The sequence below is a fragment of the Phyllobates terribilis genome, unplaced genomic scaffold, assembly GCF_046119375.1.
Source record: "Phyllobates terribilis strain yellow unplaced genomic scaffold, ASM4611937v1 Scaffold_6401__1_contigs__length_44773, whole genome shotgun sequence".
Taxonomy (NCBI): domain Eukaryota; kingdom Metazoa; phylum Chordata; class Amphibia; order Anura; family Dendrobatidae; genus Phyllobates; species Phyllobates terribilis.
This window is the reverse complement of record NW_027369144.1, coordinates 15,067-38,725: the sequence shown is the minus strand read 5'-3', so window position 1 is coordinate 38,725 and position 23,659 is coordinate 15,067. Positions and strand designations below refer to the sequence as shown.

At 44.2% G+C, this 23,659-nt stretch overlaps 14 non-coding genes across 14 annotated transcripts; all 14 read right to left on the bottom strand.

Moving 5' to 3' along the window:
* Window positions 1-1,009: 1,009 nt before the first annotated feature.
* On the bottom strand, window positions 1,010-1,200 carry LOC141250967 (U2 spliceosomal RNA). Its single transcript, XR_012312977.1, has one exon. It is a non-coding gene; the product is annotated as a U2 spliceosomal RNA (small nuclear RNA).
* A 1,115-nt stretch (window positions 1,201-2,315) lies between these two features.
* On the bottom strand, window positions 2,316-2,506 carry LOC141250966 (U2 spliceosomal RNA). Its single transcript, XR_012312976.1, has one exon. It is a non-coding gene; the product is annotated as a U2 spliceosomal RNA (small nuclear RNA).
* A 1,115-nt stretch (window positions 2,507-3,621) lies between these two features.
* Window positions 3,622-3,812, bottom strand: LOC141250965 (U2 spliceosomal RNA). Its single transcript, XR_012312975.1, has one exon. It is a non-coding gene; the product is annotated as a U2 spliceosomal RNA (small nuclear RNA).
* Window positions 3,813-4,927: 1,115 nt separating this feature from the next.
* Window positions 4,928-5,118, bottom strand: LOC141250964 (U2 spliceosomal RNA). Its single transcript, XR_012312974.1, has one exon. It is a non-coding gene; the product is annotated as a U2 spliceosomal RNA (small nuclear RNA).
* A 1,115-nt stretch (window positions 5,119-6,233) lies between these two features.
* Window positions 6,234-6,424, bottom strand: LOC141250963 (U2 spliceosomal RNA). Its single transcript, XR_012312973.1, has one exon. It is a non-coding gene; the product is annotated as a U2 spliceosomal RNA (small nuclear RNA).
* Window positions 6,425-7,539: 1,115 nt separating this feature from the next.
* Window positions 7,540-7,730, bottom strand: LOC141250962 (U2 spliceosomal RNA). Its single transcript, XR_012312972.1, has one exon. It is a non-coding gene; the product is annotated as a U2 spliceosomal RNA (small nuclear RNA).
* Window positions 7,731-8,845: 1,115 nt separating this feature from the next.
* Window positions 8,846-9,036, bottom strand: LOC141250961 (U2 spliceosomal RNA). Its single transcript, XR_012312971.1, has one exon. It is a non-coding gene; the product is annotated as a U2 spliceosomal RNA (small nuclear RNA).
* Window positions 9,037-10,151: 1,115 nt separating this feature from the next.
* Window positions 10,152-10,342, bottom strand: LOC141250960 (U2 spliceosomal RNA). The gene has a single exon (XR_012312970.1). It is a non-coding gene; the product is annotated as a U2 spliceosomal RNA (small nuclear RNA).
* Window positions 10,343-11,457: 1,115 nt separating this feature from the next.
* LOC141250976 (U2 spliceosomal RNA) lies at window positions 11,458-11,640 on the bottom strand. The gene has a single exon (XR_012312986.1). It is a non-coding gene; the product is annotated as a U2 spliceosomal RNA (small nuclear RNA).
* A 6,182-nt stretch (window positions 11,641-17,822) lies between these two features.
* LOC141250958 (U2 spliceosomal RNA) lies at window positions 17,823-18,013 on the bottom strand. Its single transcript, XR_012312968.1, has one exon. It is a non-coding gene; the product is annotated as a U2 spliceosomal RNA (small nuclear RNA).
* Window positions 18,014-19,128: 1,115 nt separating this feature from the next.
* On the bottom strand, window positions 19,129-19,319 carry LOC141250957 (U2 spliceosomal RNA). The gene has a single exon (XR_012312967.1). It is a non-coding gene; the product is annotated as a U2 spliceosomal RNA (small nuclear RNA).
* Window positions 19,320-20,434: 1,115 nt separating this feature from the next.
* LOC141250956 (U2 spliceosomal RNA) lies at window positions 20,435-20,625 on the bottom strand. Its single transcript, XR_012312966.1, has one exon. It is a non-coding gene; the product is annotated as a U2 spliceosomal RNA (small nuclear RNA).
* A 1,115-nt stretch (window positions 20,626-21,740) lies between these two features.
* Window positions 21,741-21,931, bottom strand: LOC141250955 (U2 spliceosomal RNA). The gene has a single exon (XR_012312965.1). It is a non-coding gene; the product is annotated as a U2 spliceosomal RNA (small nuclear RNA).
* A 1,115-nt stretch (window positions 21,932-23,046) lies between these two features.
* On the bottom strand, window positions 23,047-23,237 carry LOC141250954 (U2 spliceosomal RNA). The gene has a single exon (XR_012312964.1). It is a non-coding gene; the product is annotated as a U2 spliceosomal RNA (small nuclear RNA).
* Between the last annotated feature and the right edge of the window lie 422 nt (window positions 23,238-23,659).

The following is a 23,659-nucleotide window of genomic DNA, read 5'->3' as shown; positions in this document are numbered from 1 at the left end:
GATCCCTTACATGCCTGCACTTTTCGGCTTGCTGCTGCTGCAATCCACGCGTTTTAGATCTGCATAACTCCACCTCTTTAAACACAGCACCTTCACCCCCTGCTGTTCCCACCCGCCTCAACACCGTTGGAAGGGAGGAGAACCAATTAAGGCGGGGGGTGGGGTGGAACGAGCAGCTGTCTACCCTTAGCAGGAGGGCTCCTGATTACATACCTCTCCTGCTGCTGCTGCTGCTGGCTGTCCAGCAGCAGACTGAAGGTGGCTGCTGCTGTGCACAGTTATATAAAGGCTCAGAGCCTATTATGACACGCGCAGCCAGCGTTCCATTGCCACATTCCATCTACTGCAGGCAGGATACCTGGCTGGCTGAATGTCGCTGAGAAGCTCACAGAGACCGCCATAAGCAACAGTTTAACAGAATGCCACAGACTAATCAACCAAACTTTTTGGGTTGGGTTCTCTTTTATAGTCTGCAGGCATTAAATGAAAGAAGTCAGTGTTCCAGCAGAAGGAGACAACGTTTCAGAAAAGGCATTGTAGCAAACCAAAAAAGAAATTTTAAGCGCAGCAGTGTAACCAGCGCACATACCTGTTAGCTCGGGTGAGTTTAAAAGGCTGCTGTTGATAACAAGGGCATTTGCTAAATAGATGGTGTGTGTGCAACAATATACTGAAAGGTCAATTATATTGTGCAGCTTATCTCACCACCTGTAGTTATTTAGGTGAAAGCTCCAAAATGCTTGCCTAATATGTCTGTTTATCCAAAAGGAAGTAGAAAGGGAGAGCTAGAAAGATAGCATTGCATCACATTACATGGCAATGCAATGCACAGTTGCTGAAGTTGAACCAAAATGAGCTTGTAATCTGGCTTCTGCAACTTTGAAGATGAAAAATCCAATGAGGAGAAGAAAAGCAGAGCCAAAGAGTCCATCCCAAAATCCGACAAACAAGCAAAATGAACAAAAAACATTGAATTCAATTCTTTCTGATTTTAGAAACTGCATTAAAGAAGGGGTGCACCGGTCCTGGAGATACTGCAATACCAGGTCAATGCGTGGAGTGGACAGAGCAAGCTCTTTTTCCATCTCCCTGTTCTAAAAATCCATTTAATATATGGTCCCCAGATAGGGGACGTATCAGATATTAAACTGATAAGAACAGATACTACACTTGATCTTAGCCAAAAGGCCGAGAAGCGATAACCAGAATTGGTTTCAAACTACGGAGCCACCCAAGGATCCTAAAAAGTCCATTTGTGGAGATGAGCTCCTGGACTCCCGTTAAGAAGACATGTTGTCAACCTCTAGATCCCTTACATGCCTGCACTTTTCGGCTTGCTGCTGCTGCAATCCACGCGTTTTAGATCTGCATAACTCCACCTCTTTAAACACAGCACCTTCACCCCCTGCTGTTCCCACCCGCCTCAACACCGTTGGAAGGGAGGAGAACCAATTAAGGCGGGGGGTGGGGTGGAACGAGCAGCTGTCTACCCTTAGCAGGAGGGCTCCTGATTACATACCTCTCCTGCTGCTGCTGCTGCTGGCTGTCCAGCAGCAGACTGAAGGTGGCTGCTGCTGTGCACAGTTATATAAAGGCTCAGAGCCTATTATGACACGCGCAGCCAGCGTTCCATTGCCACATTCCATCTACTGCAGGCAGGATACCTGGCTGGCTGAATGTCGCTGAGAAGCTCACAGAGACCGCCATAAGCAACAGTTTAACAGAATGCCACAGACTAATCAACCAAACTTTTTGGGTTGGGTTCTCTTTTATAGTCTGCAGGCATTAAATGAAAGAAGTCAGTGTTCCAGCAGAAGGAGACAACGTTTCAGAAAAGGCATTGTAGCAAACCAAAAAAGAAATTTTAAGCGCAGCAGTGTAACCAGCGCACATACCTGTTAGCTCGGGTGAGTTTAAAAGGCTGCTGTTGATAACAAGGGCATTTGCTAAATAGATGGTGTGTGTGCAACAATATACTGAAAGGTCAATTATATTGTGCAGCTTATCTCACCACCTGTAGTTATTTAGGTGAAAGCTCCAAAATGCTTGCCTAATATGTCTGTTTATCCAAAAGGAAGTAGAAAGGGAGAGCTAGAAAGATAGCATTGCATCACATTACATGGCAATGCAATGCACAGTTGCTGAAGTTGAACCAAAATGAGCTTGTAATCTGGCTTCTGCAACTTTGAAGATGAAAAATCCAATGAGGAGAAGAAAAGCAGAGCCAAAGAGTCCATCCCAAAATCCGACAAACAAGCAAAATGAACAAAAAACATTGAATTCAATTCTTTCTGATTTTAGAAACTGCATTAAAGAAGGGGTGCACCGGTCCTGGAGATACTGCAATACCAGGTCAATGCGTGGAGTGGACAGAGCAAGCTCTTTTTCCATCTCCCTGTTCTAAAAATCCATTTAATATATGGTCCCCAGATAGGGGACGTATCAGATATTAAACTGATAAGAACAGATACTACACTTGATCTTAGCCAAAAGGCCGAGAAGCGATAACCAGAATTGGTTTCAAACTACGGAGCCACCCAAGGATCCTAAAAAGTCCATTTGTGGAGATGAGCTCCTGGACTCCCGTTAAGAAGACATGTTGTCAACCTCTAGATCCCTTACATGCCTGCACTTTTCGGCTTGCTGCTGCTGCAATCCACGCGTTTTAGATCTGCATAACTCCACCTCTTTAAACACAGCACCTTCACCCCCTGCTGTTCCCACCCGCCTCAACACCGTTGGAAGGGAGGAGAACCAATTAAGGCGGGGGGTGGGGTGGAACGAGCAGCTGTCTACCCTTAGCAGGAGGGCTCCTGATTACATACCTCTCCTGCTGCTGCTGCTGCTGGCTGTCCAGCAGCAGACTGAAGGTGGCTGCTGCTGTGCACAGTTATATAAAGGCTCAGAGCCTATTATGACACGCGCAGCCAGCGTTCCATTGCCACATTCCATCTACTGCAGGCAGGATACCTGGCTGGCTGAATGTCGCTGAGAAGCTCACAGAGACCGCCATAAGCAACAGTTTAACAGAATGCCACAGACTAATCAACCAAACTTTTTGGGTTGGGTTCTCTTTTATAGTCTGCAGGCATTAAATGAAAGAAGTCAGTGTTCCAGCAGAAGGAGACAACGTTTCAGAAAAGGCATTGTAGCAAACCAAAAAAGAAATTTTAAGCGCAGCAGTGTAACCAGCGCACATACCTGTTAGCTCGGGTGAGTTTAAAAGGCTGCTGTTGATAACAAGGGCATTTGCTAAATAGATGGTGTGTGTGCAACAATATACTGAAAGGTCAATTATATTGTGCAGCTTATCTCACCACCTGTAGTTATTTAGGTGAAAGCTCCAAAATGCTTGCCTAATATGTCTGTTTATCCAAAAGGAAGTAGAAAGGGAGAGCTAGAAAGATAGCATTGCATCACATTACATGGCAATGCAATGCACAGTTGCTGAAGTTGAACCAAAATGAGCTTGTAATCTGGCTTCTGCAACTTTGAAGATGAAAAATCCAATGAGGAGAAGAAAAGCAGAGCCAAAGAGTCCATCCCAAAATCCGACAAACAAGCAAAATGAACAAAAAACATTGAATTCAATTCTTTCTGATTTTAGAAACTGCATTAAAGAAGGGGTGCACCGGTCCTGGAGATACTGCAATACCAGGTCAATGCGTGGAGTGGACAGAGCAAGCTCTTTTTCCATCTCCCTGTTCTAAAAATCCATTTAATATATGGTCCCCAGATAGGGGACGTATCAGATATTAAACTGATAAGAACAGATACTACACTTGATCTTAGCCAAAAGGCCGAGAAGCGATAACCAGAATTGGTTTCAAACTACGGAGCCACCCAAGGATCCTAAAAAGTCCATTTGTGGAGATGAGCTCCTGGACTCCCGTTAAGAAGACATGTTGTCAACCTCTAGATCCCTTACATGCCTGCACTTTTCGGCTTGCTGCTGCTGCAATCCACGCGTTTTAGATCTGCATAACTCCACCTCTTTAAACACAGCACCTTCACCCCCTGCTGTTCCCACCCGCCTCAACACCGTTGGAAGGGAGGAGAACCAATTAAGGCGGGGGGTGGGGTGGAACGAGCAGCTGTCTACCCTTAGCAGGAGGGCTCCTGATTACATACCTCTCCTGCTGCTGCTGCTGCTGGCTGTCCAGCAGCAGACTGAAGGTGGCTGCTGCTGTGCACAGTTATATAAAGGCTCAGAGCCTATTATGACACGCGCAGCCAGCGTTCCATTGCCACATTCCATCTACTGCAGGCAGGATACCTGGCTGGCTGAATGTCGCTGAGAAGCTCACAGAGACCGCCATAAGCAACAGTTTAACAGAATGCCACAGACTAATCAACCAAACTTTTTGGGTTGGGTTCTCTTTTATAGTCTGCAGGCATTAAATGAAAGAAGTCAGTGTTCCAGCAGAAGGAGACAACGTTTCAGAAAAGGCATTGTAGCAAACCAAAAAAGAAATTTTAAGCGCAGCAGTGTAACCAGCGCACATACCTGTTAGCTCGGGTGAGTTTAAAAGGCTGCTGTTGATAACAAGGGCATTTGCTAAATAGATGGTGTGTGTGCAACAATATACTGAAAGGTCAATTATATTGTGCAGCTTATCTCACCACCTGTAGTTATTTAGGTGAAAGCTCCAAAATGCTTGCCTAATATGTCTGTTTATCCAAAAGGAAGTAGAAAGGGAGAGCTAGAAAGATAGCATTGCATCACATTACATGGCAATGCAATGCACAGTTGCTGAAGTTGAACCAAAATGAGCTTGTAATCTGGCTTCTGCAACTTTGAAGATGAAAAATCCAATGAGGAGAAGAAAAGCAGAGCCAAAGAGTCCATCCCAAAATCCGACAAACAAGCAAAATGAACAAAAAACATTGAATTCAATTCTTTCTGATTTTAGAAACTGCATTAAAGAAGGGGTGCACCGGTCCTGGAGATACTGCAATACCAGGTCAATGCGTGGAGTGGACAGAGCAAGCTCTTTTTCCATCTCCCTGTTCTAAAAATCCATTTAATATATGGTCCCCAGATAGGGGACGTATCAGATATTAAACTGATAAGAACAGATACTACACTTGATCTTAGCCAAAAGGCCGAGAAGCGATAACCAGAATTGGTTTCAAACTACGGAGCCACCCAAGGATCCTAAAAAGTCCATTTGTGGAGATGAGCTCCTGGACTCCCGTTAAGAAGACATGTTGTCAACCTCTAGATCCCTTACATGCCTGCACTTTTCGGCTTGCTGCTGCTGCAATCCACGCGTTTTAGATCTGCATAACTCCACCTCTTTAAACACAGCACCTTCACCCCCTGCTGTTCCCACCCGCCTCAACACCGTTGGAAGGGAGGAGAACCAATTAAGGCGGGGGGTGGGGTGGAACGAGCAGCTGTCTACCCTTAGCAGGAGGGCTCCTGATTACATACCTCTCCTGCTGCTGCTGCTGCTGGCTGTCCAGCAGCAGACTGAAGGTGGCTGCTGCTGTGCACAGTTATATAAAGGCTCAGAGCCTATTATGACACGCGCAGCCAGCGTTCCATTGCCACATTCCATCTACTGCAGGCAGGATACCTGGCTGGCTGAATGTCGCTGAGAAGCTCACAGAGACCGCCATAAGCAACAGTTTAACAGAATGCCACAGACTAATCAACCAAACTTTTTGGGTTGGGTTCTCTTTTATAGTCTGCAGGCATTAAATGAAAGAAGTCAGTGTTCCAGCAGAAGGAGACAACGTTTCAGAAAAGGCATTGTAGCAAACCAAAAAAGAAATTTTAAGCGCAGCAGTGTAACCAGCGCACATACCTGTTAGCTCGGGTGAGTTTAAAAGGCTGCTGTTGATAACAAGGGCATTTGCTAAATAGATGGTGTGTGTGCAACAATATACTGAAAGGTCAATTATATTGTGCAGCTTATCTCACCACCTGTAGTTATTTAGGTGAAAGCTCCAAAATGCTTGCCTAATATGTCTGTTTATCCAAAAGGAAGTAGAAAGGGAGAGCTAGAAAGATAGCATTGCATCACATTACATGGCAATGCAATGCACAGTTGCTGAAGTTGAACCAAAATGAGCTTGTAATCTGGCTTCTGCAACTTTGAAGATGAAAAATCCAATGAGGAGAAGAAAAGCAGAGCCAAAGAGTCCATCCCAAAATCCGACAAACAAGCAAAATGAACAAAAAACATTGAATTCAATTCTTTCTGATTTTAGAAACTGCATTAAAGAAGGGGTGCACCGGTCCTGGAGATACTGCAATACCAGGTCAATGCGTGGAGTGGACAGAGCAAGCTCTTTTTCCATCTCCCTGTTCTAAAAATCCATTTAATATATGGTCCCCAGATAGGGGACGTATCAGATATTAAACTGATAAGAACAGATACTACACTTGATCTTAGCCAAAAGGCCGAGAAGCGATAACCAGAATTGGTTTCAAACTACGGAGCCACCCAAGGATCCTAAAAAGTCCATTTGTGGAGATGAGCTCCTGGACTCCCGTTAAGAAGACATGTTGTCAACCTCTAGATCCCTTACATGCCTGCACTTTTCGGCTTGCTGCTGCTGCAATCCACGCGTTTTAGATCTGCATAACTCCACCTCTTTAAACACAGCACCTTCACCCCCTGCTGTTCCCACCCGCCTCAACACCGTTGGAAGGGAGGAGAACCAATTAAGGCGGGGGGTGGGGTGGAACGAGCAGCTGTCTACCCTTAGCAGGAGGGCTCCTGATTACATACCTCTCCTGCTGCTGCTGCTGCTGGCTGTCCAGCAGCAGACTGAAGGTGGCTGCTGCTGTGCACAGTTATATAAAGGCTCAGAGCCTATTATGACACGCGCAGCCAGCGTTCCATTGCCACATTCCATCTACTGCAGGCAGGATACCTGGCTGGCTGAATGTCGCTGAGAAGCTCACAGAGACCGCCATAAGCAACAGTTTAACAGAATGCCACAGACTAATCAACCAAACTTTTTGGGTTGGGTTCTCTTTTATAGTCTGCAGGCATTAAATGAAAGAAGTCAGTGTTCCAGCAGAAGGAGACAACGTTTCAGAAAAGGCATTGTAGCAAACCAAAAAAGAAATTTTAAGCGCAGCAGTGTAACCAGCGCACATACCTGTTAGCTCGGGTGAGTTTAAAAGGCTGCTGTTGATAACAAGGGCATTTGCTAAATAGATGGTGTGTGTGCAACAATATACTGAAAGGTCAATTATATTGTGCAGCTTATCTCACCACCTGTAGTTATTTAGGTGAAAGCTCCAAAATGCTTGCCTAATATGTCTGTTTATCCAAAAGGAAGTAGAAAGGGAGAGCTAGAAAGATAGCATTGCATCACATTACATGGCAATGCAATGCACAGTTGCTGAAGTTGAACCAAAATGAGCTTGTAATCTGGCTTCTGCAACTTTGAAGATGAAAAATCCAATGAGGAGAAGAAAAGCAGAGCCAAAGAGTCCATCCCAAAATCCGACAAACAAGCAAAATGAACAAAAAACATTGAATTCAATTCTTTCTGATTTTAGAAACTGCATTAAAGAAGGGGTGCACCGGTCCTGGAGATACTGCAATACCAGGTCAATGCGTGGAGTGGACAGAGCAAGCTCTTTTTCCATCTCCCTGTTCTAAAAATCCATTTAATATATGGTCCCCAGATAGGGGACGTATCAGATATTAAACTGATAAGAACAGATACTACACTTGATCTTAGCCAAAAGGCCGAGAAGCGATAACCAGAATTGGTTTCAAACTACGGAGCCACCCAAGGATCCTAAAAAGTCCATTTGTGGAGATGAGCTCCTGGACTCCCGTTAAGAAGACATGTTGTCAACCTCTAGATCCCTTACATGCCTGCACTTTTCGGCTTGCTGCTGCTGCAATCCACGCGTTTTAGATCTGCATAACTCCACCTCTTTAAACACAGCACCTTCACCCCCTGCTGTTCCCACCCGCCTCAACACCGTTGGAAGGGAGGAGAACCAATTAAGGCGGGGGGTGGGGTGGAACGAGCAGCTGTCTACCCTTAGCAGGAGGGCTCCTGATTACATACCTCTCCTGCTGCTGCTGCTGCTGGCTGTCCAGCAGCAGACTGAAGGTGGCTGCTGCTGTGCACAGTTATATAAAGGCTCAGAGCCTATTATGACACGCGCAGCCAGCGTTCCATTGCCACATTCCATCTACTGCAGGCAGGATACCTGGCTGGCTGAATGTCGCTGAGAAGCTCACAGAGACCGCCATAAGCAACAGTTTAACAGAATGCCACAGACTAATCAACCAAACTTTTTGGGTTGGGTTCTCTTTTATAGTCTGCAGGCATTAAATGAAAGAAGTCAGTGTTCCAGCAGAAGGAGACAACGTTTCAGAAAAGGCATTGTAGCAAACCAAAAAAGAAATTTTAAGCGCAGCAGTGTAACCAGCGCACATACCTGTTAGCTCGGGTGAGTTTAAAAGGCTGCTGTTGATAACAAGGGCATTTGCTAAATAGATGGTGTGTGTGCAACAATATACTGAAAGGTCAATTATATTGTGCAGCTTATCTCACCACCTGTAGTTATTTAGGTGAAAGCTCCAAAATGCTTGCCTAATATGTCTGTTTATCCAAAAGGAAGTAGAAAGGGAGAGCTAGAAAGATAGCATTGCATCACATTACATGGCAATGCAATGCACAGTTGCTGAAGTTGAACCAAAATGAGCTTGTAATCTGGCTTCTGCAACTTTGAAGATGAAAAATCCAATGAGGAGAAGAAAAGCAGAGCCAAAGAGTCCATCCCAAAATCCGACAAACAAGCAAAATGAACAAAAAACATTGAATTCAATTCTTTCTGATTTTAGAAACTGCATTAAAGAAGGGGTGCACCGGTCCTGGAGATACTGCAATACCAGGTCAATGCGTGGAGTGGACAGAGCAAGCTCTTTTTCCATCTCCCTGTTCTAAAAATCCATTTAATATATGGTCCCCAGATAGGGGACGTATCAGATATTAAACTGATAAGAACAGATACTACACTTGATCTTAGCCAAAAGGCCGAGAAGCGATAACCAGAATTGGTTTCAAACTACGGAGCCACCCAAGGATCCTAAAAAGTCCATTTGTGGAGATGAGCTCCTGGACTCCCGTTAAGAAGACATGTTGTCAACCTCTAGATCCCTTACATGCCTGCACTTTTCGGCTTGCTGCTGCTGCAATCCACGCGTTTTAGATCTGCATAACTCCACCTCTTTAAACACAGCACCTTCACCCCCTGCTGTTCCCACCCGCCTCAACACCGTTGGAAGGGAGGAGAACCAATTAAGGCGGGGGGTGGGGTGGAACGAGCAGCTGTCTACCCTTAGCAGGAGGGCTCCTGATTACATACCTCTCCTGCTGCTGCTGCTGCTGGCTGTCCAGCAGCAGACTGAAGGTGGCTGCTGCTGTGCACAGTTATATAAAGGCTCAGAGCCTATTATGACACGCGCAGCCAGCGTTCCATTGCCACATTCCATCTACTGCAGGCAGGATACCTGGCTGGCTGAATGTCGCTGAGAAGCTCACAGAGACCGCCATAAGCAACAGTTTAACAGAATGCCACAGACTAATCAACCAAACTTTTTGGGTTGGGTTCTCTTTTATAGTCTGCAGGCATTAAATGAAAGAAGTCAGTGTTCCAGCAGAAGGAGACAACGTTTCAGAAAAGGCATTGTAGCAAACCAAAAAAGAAATTTTAAGCGCAGCAGTGTAACCAGCGCACATACCTGTTAGCTCGGGTGAGTTTAAAAGGCTGCTGTTGATAACAAGGGCATTTGCTAAATAGATGGTGTGTGTGCAACAATATACTGAAAGGTCAATTATATTGTGCAGCTTATCTCACCACCTGTAGTTATTTAGGTGAAAGCTCCAAAATGCTTGCCTAATATGTCTGTTTATCCAAAAGGAAGTAGAAAGGGAGAGCTAGAAAGATAGCATTGCATCACATTACATGGCAATGCAATGCACAGTTGCTGAAGTTGAACCAAAATGAGCTTGTAATCTGGCTTCTGCAACTTTGAAGATGAAAAATCCAATGAGGAGAAGAAAAGCAGAGCCAAAGAGTCCATCCCAAAATCCGACAAACAAGCAAAATGAACAAAAAACATTGAATTCAATTCTTTCTGATTTTAGAAACTGCATTAAAGAAGGGGTGCACCGGTCCTGGAGATACTGCAATACCAGGTCAATGCGTGGAGTGGACAGAGCAAGCTCTTTTTCCATCTCCCTGTTCTAAAAATCCATTTAATATATGGTCCCCAGATAGGGGACGTATCAGATATTAAACTGATAAGAACAGATACTACACTTGATCTTAGCCAAAAGGCCGAGAAGCGATAACCAGAATTGGTTTCAAACTACGGAGCCACCCAAGGATCCTAAAAAGTCCATTTGTGGAGATGAGCTCCTGGACTCCCGTTAAGAAGACATGTTGTCAACCTCTAGATCCCTTACATGCCTGCACTTTTCGGCTTGCTGCTGCTGCAATCCACGCGTTTTAGATCTGCATAACTCCACCTCTTTAAACACAGCACCTTCACCCCCTGCTGTTCCCACCCGCCTCAACACCGTTGGAAGGGAGGAGAACCAATTAAGGCGGGGGGTGGGGTGGAACGAGCAGCTGTCTACCCTTAGCAGGAGGGCTCCTGATTACATACCTCTCCTGCTGCTGCTGCTGCTGGCTGTCCAGCAGCAGACTGAAGGTGGCTGCTGCTGTGCACAGTTATATAAAGGCTCAGAGCCTATTATGACACGCGCAGCCAGCGTTCCATTGCCACATTCCATCTACTGCAGGCAGGATACCTGGCTGGCTGAATGTCGCTGAGAAGCTCACAGAGACCGCCATAAGCAACAGTTTAACAGAATGCCACAGACTAATCAACCAAACTTTTTGGGTTGGGTTCTCTTTTATAGTCTGCAGGCATTAAATGAAAGAAGTCAGTGTTCCAGCAGAAGGAGACAACGTTTCAGAAAAGGCATTGTAGCAAACCAAAAAAGAAATTTTAAGCGCAGCAGTGTAACCAGCGCACATACCTGTTAGCTCGGGTGAGTTTAAAAGGCTGCTGTTGATAACAAGGGCATTTGCTAAATAGATGGTGTGTGTGCAACAATATACTGAAAGGTCAATTATATTGTGCAGCTTATCTCACCACCTGTAGTTATTTAGGTGAAAGCTCCAAAATGCTTGCCTAATATGTCTGTTTATCCAAAAGGAAGTAGAAAGGGAGAGCTAGAAAGATAGCATTGCATCACATTACATGGCAATGCAATGCACAGTTGCTGAAGTTGAACCAAAATGAGCTTGTAATCTGGCTTCTGCAACTTTGAAGATGAAAAATCCAATGAGGAGAAGAAAAGCAGAGCCAAAGAGTCCATCCCAAAATCCGACAAACAAGCAAAATGAACAAAAAACATTGAATTCAATTCTTTCTGATTTTAGAAACTGCATTAAAGAAGGGGTGCACCGGTCCTGGAGATACTGCAATACCAGGTCAATGCGTGGAGTGGACAGAGCAAGCTCTTTTTCCATCTCCCTGTTCTAAAAATCCATTTAATATATGGTCCCCAGATAGGGGACGTATCAGATATTAAACTGATAAGAACAGATTTTTTTTTTTTTTTTTTCCCATGTCAGATTGGCTGTGCTTTATCAAATTGGCTCATGCAAGCTTGTATGATAGGCAACCTCTCATCATATCATGGATTTTTTATTTTTATTTTTATTTTTTTTTTTTTTTATAAAATTTTTTAAAGGATTTTGAATTGAACCAAAAAGGAACTACAACAAAATTACTTATTCTATTTGTACTTTACAAGAAATCTCCATTTCTTGAACTTCCATATTCCTTCTGCATCAATAATATTTCCACACTTTTTATCCCATAGATAGATCACATACATCCTTGACAGAATCAACTTTAAACACTCATTTACCGACATTGTTTTCCTTTTAAACACTAACAAGTTTCTTGCATCCCATAAACTTTCTATCACACACACTGTCAAAAGCCACAGAACTCTGTCTTTGAACCTACTACAAGCACCCATACCGAACATTGCAACCTTCCAATTTACATACGTCACTCCTGCCAGTTCATTACATAGACTTCCCATACCTTTCCACACATCATATGCAAAATCACAATCCCATACCAAGTGTCTAATATACTCTTTTGCACCACATCCATCTCTCGGACATACTTCTGTCCTGATCAAATCACGCCTCTTTTGTACCTCCCTCACAGGCAAAATGTCATGCAACATCATCCATGCAATGTCTTTCTGTCTATTTGACATACCTTGTGTTCCTAATTTCTTCCACATATCAGATACATCCTCACCTCTCAACCCCACAATGTTACAAACAATCTCTCTATCTCGCACCTTCGTGATCACTTTTTTCTTATTCCTAAACTCATTCATACCTACAGACAGCAAATCAAACTTTCTGATGAATTTCTCTACAATTTCATACCATACAGCACAATTAAAAGCAACCGGCACTGTGGCATCTCTCTGAAACCAATTCAAACCATAAAACATCCAACCAGCAGAATACTTCATCATGCAAGCACATTTATTATCCTTCCCCAAACATACCACAATCATTTTCACGTAACTCACACCTAAAAAGAACTCAACATTTGGAAAATCTAGGCCACCATTCACACATATCTTATAAACATGCTCTCTCTTCAACTTCTCCATACGACTTCCCCAAAGGAAGTTAAAGATTATTTTCTCTGTTTTTCTGATCTTCCTAGATGCAGCGGGGTACACATTTGCCACAAACAACAGGATCGGCAATACTACTGCTTTGATGATTAACACCTTACCTGTCAAAGTTAGTTCCCTCATCCTCCAAAAGTTCAACTTCTGTTCCATTCTCTTCCCACAATCATCCCAGCTTTCATTTCCCTTTAGATTTTCATTAAATTTAATCCCTAATACCTTAATTGCCCCTTCCTCACACGTTACCTCATCCATCTTGATGTTGTTATCTCCAAAGCATTTAAAGGAGCATTTTCCCCAATTTACTCTAAACGCTGAGGCACTACAAAACATGCTTAACATTAATCTGGCCCTATTCATTGCAGCCATGTTTTCATTCACTATCACCACATCATCCATATATCCCAAAATTCTCACATCTTTTCCTCCACTCCCAGGAATCAGCACACCTCTCATGACCTTATCTTTCCTTACCATACACAAAAAAACCTCAATCACACTTATAAACAGAATAGGGGACATGGGACACCCCTGCCGCACTCCAGACTTAACCCAAACCTTATCACTCAACCACCCGTTCACCAGAAACTCACTTGACACATTACAGTACAGACTTCTCACACAACTCACAAAATTTCTAGAAAACCCCATCCTCGCCAAAACATTAAACATGAAAAAATGCGACACTCTGTCAAAAGCCTTCTCAAAATCTACTGAAAACAACATACATTTCTGTTTGCGACTCAAACAATCACCAATCACATCCCTCAACAAAATCAAGTTGTCATTCATACTCCTACCAGGTATTGAACACACTTGATCCTCTCCGATCACACGATCAATTACATTACGCATCCTATTTGCGAGTAATTTGCTGAAAACTTTATAATCCACATTCAAAAGGGTAATAGGCCTCCAATTTCCCAAATCCTTTCGATCACCCTTCTTGTGAATCAGAACAACTACCCCTTCTCTCATAGATTCACTCAAAACATTATTCTGAAAAATATACCGACATACCTCAAGTAAGTCTTTACCCAAAGTATCCCATTCTTTCATATACAACTCTACAGGCAAACCATCTTTTCCAGGAGTCTTATTTTTACTTGCAGACATCACCACCATCTTCACTTCATCTAGTACAATCTCATCATCCAGCAGCTCACCCTCATCCTCACTCAAATGTCCTTCCAATTTTCCCAACACATCATTCATCATCCCCTCATCAATCCATTTTGACCCATACAACTCCTTGTAAAACAATTCAACCTCTTTCATCACCTCCTTCCCCTTGACATACACACCATTCACATTCTTCACCTCATCCATATCCACTTTCTTCCCAAACACTTTTTTGAAAAAGAACCTAGTACATTTTTCATTTTTTTCCAAATGCTCAATTTTGGACCTGTAAATGATTTCTTTGCCCTTCTCATTAATAAAGTTTTTAATATCATTTCTCACCTGACACATCAAATCATCCACTTCAATTCCAATCATTCTTAGTTTCCTCAGCCACTCTAACTTCATACTTAACTCATTAAATTTCTTCCTGTTATTGGCTCCTTTCCTCTTTCCCCATTTCTTGAAGAAAAAACTTATTTCCTTCTTCATCCAGTCCCACCATTCCAGCACATTCACAAAATCCCTCTTCCGATCCTTCCACTTCACATACATCCTTCTGAAATCTTTCATGATCCTGTGATCCTCTAACAACCGCACATTTAGTTTCCACACACCTCTTCCATATGCAAAGGAAACTGTATCTTCCAAAAGTGCTCTCATACACACATGATCCGAAAAAATAACGTCATCCTGCTGGAACTTTTTACAAACAATATGATTAGAGAAAAGAATACGATCAATCCTCGATTCAATGCCCCCCCTATCTGCTTTATATGTGGCAGGAGGAGGTTTTCCCAACATTATCTCAGCAGCATCAACAAAAGAGAAATCCTCTATTAGATTTTTTAACTTTTTCCCAGTGACATCCACCTTTTCTCCTTCCGTCACACAATTAAAATCCCCAACACAAACAATAGGTATTTTCCCAGAAAGAAAAAAACACATCTTTTCAAAAAGCTCCAGCCTTTCTTCTTTTCCTACTGGGGCATACATATTAAGTATTTTAAATCTCCACCCTCTACAGTTTATTTCACATACCAAACACCTCCCAGCCTCCACAACTGTGTAAGATTCTATTTCCAACCCCCTATTCCCCAATAAAATCCCAACCCCACTGTTTTTATTTTCAACAGACCCCGACCAGACACATTGGCCTTGCGGCCACACGTTGTCGTCCAGAGATTCAGAAATCCCACATTCCTGTAAGCAATAAATATCTGCATGTAAATTTTTTAGAAAATCTAAAATCATAGTTCTTCTTGGTACTGATTTAATTTGTCTAACATTTAGTGACAGGATTGCCACTTGAGCAGCTTGGGAACCCATCTCTCAATTTGGTGAGGCAGGTCACGACAGCATGCCCATTTGTTCTTCATCCTAGTCCTTCTGGAGGGGGTACGCCGGATATGCAGACGGTGTAGCCCGCTCCTTCCCCTAAAAAAGGTTCATTTTGGGGATCAAAGGCTGTAGGGTACACTCTCATGGGGCTAATGCTTCCTACACTTAAAGGGGAAGGATTCCTCCTTTGTTTTTTTGGCGTGGATAACTCTTCCTCTTCTGAGTCCGCCTGTCTTCTGGATGTATGGTCCCCCTGACCACATTCACTCTCTGGGTCTGATGGACTCTCATCCCACTTTATAATTGGTGTTTTGGATAAGCTGGATTCCACATCTTCTTCACCTCCCATAGTAACTGCCATATTTGGCACATCAGCCTCTGCCTCCTGCACGGAGCTCACTTCCATACAGTCAGTTACTTCAGTCTGATGTTTATTTACTGCATGAACTCTGCTGCTTCCTTGAGTGTTTTGTGTGACTCTCAACCTAGTTGCCTCTGCTATAACCTCTGCACGCTGTCTGCATTTATCATCTTCTGCAAGTCTCCTCCTCTCCTCCACCTCCTCACTGGTCATCTCATCCAGCTCATCCTGTATAAACTCCGGCTGGGGAAGATCCACATTTCTCTGTGCAACACCCGCATAAGTTTTAGGTCTCAAATTACAGTCTTTGAAAGCGTGACCTTTCTCTCCACAGAGATTGCAGACTATCACATTTGTGCACTGGTTGCTAGAGTGGCCGACTTGGTTACATTTCCTGCACACATGCTCTGCAATAGAGGTACAGTCTGTTTGAGTATGTCCGTATCTCCAGCAATGTCTGCAGAATCTGGGTGCATTGGGAAAAAAGAGGTAGCCTCTCTCCCTGCCTATGGAGAAATTTGATGGAGGGTAATGAATTCCTCCAGGCTCATCCAGGCTCTCATGAAACTTCACCACAAACTTATATTTGCCTGACCAGAGCCCTGCTTCATTCAGTACTTTCACAGCAGGTTTGATAACTGTACAGTGCTTCCTCAAGAATATGTAAATCAGCTCCAGGGGCACATGGGGATTATACATAAACAGAGTAAGAGGCAACTCACCAGCAGAGTATAGGATAGTGAAAGTGAGTCCAGACAGCTCCTCCCTCTGCTTATTCATCTTCAGACAGGCATAGAAGTTGTTACAGGAAAACATTGTAGAAAAAACCAGGGTGAATTTGCATCTTGACTGCTGCAGGCAGAGGATTTCTTCTTTCTTCACCTCCAGTATTCCAAAAAGGACATCATTAACCACATGTCTCAGTGTGAATTTATCTTCATCCACGGCATCAAAATCGATCCGGATTCCATATTTTACCCGGGCTTCTCCGGGCTCCGCGAAGCGAATAACCGCCATGATCGCAGCTCGTTTCCTCTCACCTCCCTCCCAAAAGCAGCAAGCAGCATAAGCTGCTAGGCTAAGAGGGAGACACACAAGGATCCTCTCAGGCAAGACACTTGATCTTAGCCAAAAGGCCGAGAAGCGATAACCAGAATTGGTTTCAAACTACGGAGCCACCCAAGGATCCTAAAAAGTCCATTTGTGGAGATGAGCTCCTGGACTCCCGTTAAGAAGACATGTTGTCAACCTCTAGATCCCTTACATGCCTGCACTTTTCGGCTTGCTGCTGCTGCAATCCACGCGTTTTAGATCTGCATAACTCCACCTCTTTAAACACAGCACCTTCACCCCCTGCTGTTCCCACCCGCCTCAACACCGTTGGAAGGGAGGAGAACCAATTAAGGCGGGGGGTGGGGTGGAACGAGCAGCTGTCTACCCTTAGCAGGAGGGCTCCTGATTACATACCTCTCCTGCTGCTGCTGCTGCTGGCTGTCCAGCAGCAGACTGAAGGTGGCTGCTGCTGTGCACAGTTATATAAAGGCTCAGAGCCTATTATGACACGCGCAGCCAGCGTTCCATTGCCACATTCCATCTACTGCAGGCAGGATACCTGGCTGGCTGAATGTCGCTGAGAAGCTCACAGAGACCGCCATAAGCAACAGTTTAACAGAATGCCACAGACTAATCAACCAAACTTTTTGGGTTGGGTTCTCTTTTATAGTCTGCAGGCATTAAATGAAAGAAGTCAGTGTTCCAGCAGAAGGAGACAACGTTTCAGAAAAGGCATTGTAGCAAACCAAAAAAGAAATTTTAAGCGCAGCAGTGTAACCAGCGCACATACCTGTTAGCTCGGGTGAGTTTAAAAGGCTGCTGTTGATAACAAGGGCATTTGCTAAATAGATGGTGTGTGTGCAACAATATACTGAAAGGTCAATTATATTGTGCAGCTTATCTCACCACCTGTAGTTATTTAGGTGAAAGCTCCAAAATGCTTGCCTAATATGTCTGTTTATCCAAAAGGAAGTAGAAAGGGAGAGCTAGAAAGATAGCATTGCATCACATTACATGGCAATGCAATGCACAGTTGCTGAAGTTGAACCAAAATGAGCTTGTAATCTGGCTTCTGCAACTTTGAAGATGAAAAATCCAATGAGGAGAAGAAAAGCAGAGCCAAAGAGTCCATCCCAAAATCCGACAAACAAGCAAAATGAACAAAAAACATTGAATTCAATTCTTTCTGATTTTAGAAACTGCATTAAAGAAGGGGTGCACCGGTCCTGGAGATACTGCAATACCAGGTCAATGCGTGGAGTGGACAGAGCAAGCTCTTTTTCCATCTCCCTGTTCTAAAAATCCATTTAATATATGGTCCCCAGATAGGGGACGTATCAGATATTAAACTGATAAGAACAGATACTACACTTGATCTTAGCCAAAAGGCCGAGAAGCGATAACCAGAATTGGTTTCAAACTACGGAGCCACCCAAGGATCCTAAAAAGTCCATTTGTGGAGATGAGCTCCTGGACTCCCGTTAAGAAGACATGTTGTCAACCTCTAGATCCCTTACATGCCTGCACTTTTCGGCTTGCTGCTGCTGCAATCCACGCGTTTTAGATCTGCATAACTCCACCTCTTTAAACACAGCACCTTCACCCCCTGCTGTTCCCACCCGCCTCAACACCGTTGGAAGGGAGGAGAACCAATTAAGGCGGGGGGTGGGGTGGAACGAGCAGCTGTCTACCCTTAGCAGGAGGGCTCCTGATTACATACCTCTCCTGCTGCTGCTGCTGCTGGCTGTCCAGCAGCAGACTGAAGGTGGCTGCTGCTGTGCACAGTTATATAAAGGCTCAGAGCCTATTATGACACGCGCAGCCAGCGTTCCATTGCCACATTCCATCTACTGCAGGCAGGATACCTGGCTGGCTGAATGTCGCTGAGAAGCTCACAGAGACCGCCATAAGCAACAGTTTAACAGAATGCCACAGACTAATCAACCAAACTTTTTGGGTTGGGTTCTCTTTTATAGTCTGCAGGCATTAAATGAAAGAAGTCAGTGTTCCAGCAGAAGGAGACAACGTTTCAGAAAAGGCATTGTAGCAAACCAAAAAAGAAATTTTAAGCGCAGCAGTGTAACCAGCGCACATACCTGTTAGCTCGGGTGAGTTTAAAAGGCTGCTGTTGATAACAAGGGCATTTGCTAAATAGATGGTGTGTGTGCAACAATATACTGAAAGGTCAATTATATTGTGCAGCTTATCTCACCACCTGTAGTTATTTAGGTGAAAGCTCCAAAATGCTTGCCTAATATGTCTGTTTATCCAAAAGGAAGTAGAAAGGGAGAGCTAGAAAGATAGCATTGCATCACATTACATGGCAATGCAATGCACAGTTGCTGAAGTTGAACCAAAATGAGCTTGTAATCTGGCTTCTGCAACTTTGAAGATGAAAAATCCAATGAGGAGAAGAAAAGCAGAGCCAAAGAGTCCATCCCAAAATCCGACAAACAAGCAAAATGAACAAAAAACATTGAATTCAATTCTTTCTGATTTTAGAAACTGCATTAAAGAAGGGGTGCACCGGTCCTGGAGATACTGCAATACCAGGTCAATGCGTGGAGTGGACAGAGCAAGCTCTTTTTCCATCTCCCTGTTCTAAAAATCCATTTAATATATGGTCCCCAGATAGGGGACGTATCAGATATTAAACTGATAAGAACAGATACTACACTTGATCTTAGCCAAAAGGCCGAGAAGCGATAACCAGAATTGGTTTCAAACTACGGAGCCACCCAAGGATCCTAAAAAGTCCATTTGTGGAGATGAGCTCCTGGACTCCCGTTAAGAAGACATGTTGTCAACCTCTAGATCCCTTACATGCCTGCACTTTTCGGCTTGCTGCTGCTGCAATCCACGCGTTTTAGATCTGCATAACTCCACCTCTTTAAACACAGCACCTTCACCCCCTGCTGTTCCCACCCGCCTCAACACCGTTGGAAGGGAGGAGAACCAATTAAGGCGGGGGGTGGGGTGGAACGAGCAGCTGTCTACCCTTAGCAGGAGGGCTCCTGATTACATACCTCTCCTGCTGCTGCTGCTGCTGGCTGTCCAGCAGCAGACTGAAGGTGGCTGCTGCTGTGCACAGTTATATAAAGGCTCAGAGCCTATTATGACACGCGCAGCCAGCGTTCCATTGCCACATTCCATCTACTGCAGGCAGGATACCTGGCTGGCTGAATGTCGCTGAGAAGCTCACAGAGACCGCCATAAGCAACAGTTTAACAGAATGCCACAGACTAATCAACCAAACTTTTTGGGTTGGGTTCTCTTTTATAGTCTGCAGGCATTAAATGAAAGAAGTCAGTGTTCCAGCAGAAGGAGACAACGTTTCAGAAAAGGCATTGTAGCAAACCAAAAAAGAAATTTTAAGCGCAGCAGTGTAACCAGCGCACATACCTGTTAGCTCGGGTGAGTTTAAAAGGCTGCTGTTGATAACAAGGGCATTTGCTAAATAGATGGTGTGTGTGCAACAATATACTGAAAGGTCAATTATATTGTGCAGCTTATCTCACCACCTGTAGTTATTTAGGTGAAAGCTCCAAAATGCTTGCCTAATATGTCTGTTTATCCAAAAGGAAGTAGAAAGGGAGAGCTAGAAAGATAGCATTGCATCACATTACATGGCAATGCAATGCACAGTTGCTGAAGTTGAACCAAAATGAGCTTGTAATCTGGCTTCTGCAACTTTGAAGATGAAAAATCCAATGAGGAGAAGAAAAGCAGAGCCAAAGAGTCCATCCCAAAATCCGACAAACAAGCAAAATGAACAAAAAACATTGAATTCAATTCTTTCTGATTTTAGAAACTGCATTAAAGAAGGGGTGCACCGGTCCTGGAGATACTGCAATACCAGGTCAATGCGTGGAGTGGACAGAGCAAGCTCTTTTTCCATCTCCCTGTTCTAAAAATCCATTTAATATATGGTCCCCAGATAGGGGACGTATCAGATATTAAACTGATAAGAACAGATACTACACTTGATCTTAGCCAAAAGGCCGAGAAGCGATAACCAGAATTGGTTTCAAACTACGGAGCCACCCAAGGATCCTAAAAAGTCCATTTGTGGAGATGAGCTCCTGGACTCCCGTTAAGAAGACATGTTGTCAACCTCTAGATCCCTTACATGCCTGCACTTTTCGGCTTGCTGCTGCTGCAATCCACGCGTTTTAGATCTGCATAACTCCACCTCTTTAAACACAGCACCTTCACCCCCTGCTGTTCCCACCCGCCTCAACACCGTTGGAAGGGAGGAGAACCAATTAAGGCGGGGGGTGGGGTGGAACGAGCAGCTGTCTACCCTTAGCAGGAGGGCTCCTGATTACATACCTCTCCTGCTGCTGCTGCTGCTGGCTGTCCAGCAGCAGACTGAAGGTGGCTGCTGCTGTGCACAGTTATATAAAGGCTCAGAGCCTATTATGACACGCGCAGCCAGCGTTCCATTGCCACATTCCATCTACTGCAGGCAGGATACCTGGCTGGCTGAATGTCGCTGAGAAGCTCACAGAGACCGCCATAAGCAACAGTTTAACAGAATGCCACAGACTAATCAACCAAACTTTTTGGGTTGGGTTCTCTTTTATAGTCTGCAGGCATTAAATGAAAGAAGTCAGTGTTCCAGCAGAAGGAGACAACGTTTCAGAAAAGGCATTGTAGCAAACCAAAAAAGAAATTTTAAGCGCAGCAGTGTAACCAGCGCACATACCTGTTAGCTCGGGTGAGTTTAAAAGGCTGCTGTTGATAACAAGGGCATTTGCTAAATAGATGGTGTGTGTGCAACAATATACTGAAAGGTCAATTATATTGTGCAGCTTATCTCACCACCTGTAGTTATTTAGGTGAAAGCTCCAAAATGCTTGCCTAATATGTCTGTTTATCCAAAAGGAAGTAGAAAGGGAGAGCTAGAAAGATAGCATTGCATCACATTACATGGCAATGCAATGCACAGTTGCTGAAGTTGAACCAAAATGAGCTTGTAATCTGGCTTCTGCAACTTTGAAGATGAAAAATCCAATGAGGAGAAGAAAAGCAGAGCCAAAGAGTCCATCCCAAAATCCGACAAACAAGCAAAATGAACAAAAAACATTGAATTCAATTCTTTCTGATTTTAGAAACTGCATTAAAGAAGGGGTGCACCGGTCCTGGAGATACTGCAATACCAGGTCAATGCGTGGAGTGGACAGAGCAAGCTCTTTTTCCATCTCCCTGTTCTAAAAATCCATTTAATATATGGTCCCCAGATAGGGGACGTATCAGATATTAAACTGATAAGAACAGATACTACACTTGATCTTAGCCAAAAGGCCGAGAAGCGATAACCAGAATTGGTTTCAAACTACGGAGCCACCCAAGGATCCTAAAAAGTCCATTTGTGGAGATGAGCTCCTGGACTCCCGTTAAGAAGACATGTTGTCAACCTCTAGATCCCTTACATGCCTGCACTTTTCGGCTTGCTGCTGCTGCAATCCACGCGTTTTAGATCTGCATAACTCCACCTCTTTAAACACAGCACCTTCACCCCCTGCTGTTCCCACCCGCCTCAACACCGTTGGAAGGGAGGAGAACCAATTAAGGCGGGGGGTGGGGTGGAACGAGCAGCTGTCTACCCTTAGCAGGAGGGCTCCTGATTACATACCTCTCCTGCTGCTGCTGCTGCTGGCTGTCCAGCAGCAGACTGAAGGTGGCTGCTGCTGTGCACAGTTATATAAAGGCTCAGAGCCTATTATGACACGCGCAGCCAGCGTTCCATTGCCACATTCCATCTACTGCAGGCAGGATACCTGGCTGGCTGAATGTCGCTGAGAAGCTCACAGAGACCGCCATAAGCAACAGTTTAACAGAATGCCACAGACTAATCAACCAAACTTTTTGGGTTGGGTTCTCTTTTATAGTCTGCAGGCATTAAATGAAAGAAGTCAGTGTTCCAGCAGAAGGAGACAACGTTTCAGAAAAGGCATTGTAGCAAACCAAAAAAGAAATTTTAAGCGCAGCAGTGTAACCAGCGCACATACCTGTTAGCTCGGGTGAGTTTAAAAGGCTGCTGTTGATAACAAGGGCATTTGCTAAATAGATGGTGTGTGTGCAACAATATACTGAAAGGTCAATTATATTGTGCAGCTTATCTCACCACCTGTAGTTATTTAGGTGAAAGCTCCAAAATGCTTGCCTAATATGTCTGTTTATCCAAAAGGAAGTAGAAAGGGAGAGCTAGAAAGATAGCATTGCATCACATTACATGGCAATGCAATGCACAGTTGCTGAAGTTGAACCAAAATGAGCTTGTAATCTGGCTTCTGCAACTTTGAAGATGAAAAATCCAATGAGGAGAAGAAAAGCAGAGCCAAAGAGTCCATCCCAAAATCCGACAAACAAGCAAAATGAACAAAAAACATTGAATTCAATTCTTTCTGATTTTAGAAACTGCATTAAAGAAGGGGTGCACCGGTCCTGGAGATACTGCAATACCAGGTCAATGCGTGGAGTGGACAGAGCAAGCTCTTTTTCCATCTCCCTGTTCTAAAAATCCATTTAATATATGGTCCCCAGATAGGGGACGTATCAGATATTAAACTGATAAGAACAGATACTACACTTGATCTTAGCCAAAAGGCCGAGAAGCGATAACCAGAATTGGTTTCAAACTACGGAGCCACCCAAGGATCCTAAAAAGTCCATTTGTGGAGATGAGCTCCTGGACTCCCGTTAAGAAGACATGTTGTCAACCTCTAGATCCCTTACATGCCTGCACTTTTCGGCTTGCTGCTGCTGCAATCCACGCGTTTTAGATCTGCATAACTCCACCTCTTTAAACACAGCACCTTCACCCCCTGCTGTTCCCACCCGCCTCAACACCGTTGGAAGGGAGGAGAACCAATTAAGGCGGGGGGTGGGGTGGAACGAGCAGCTGTCTACCCTTAGCAGGAGGGCTCCTGATTACATACCTCTCCTGCTGCTGCTGCTGCTGGCTGTCCAGCAGCAGACTGAAGGTGGCTGCTGCTGTGCACAGTTATATAAAGGCTCAGAGCCTATTATGACACGCGCAGC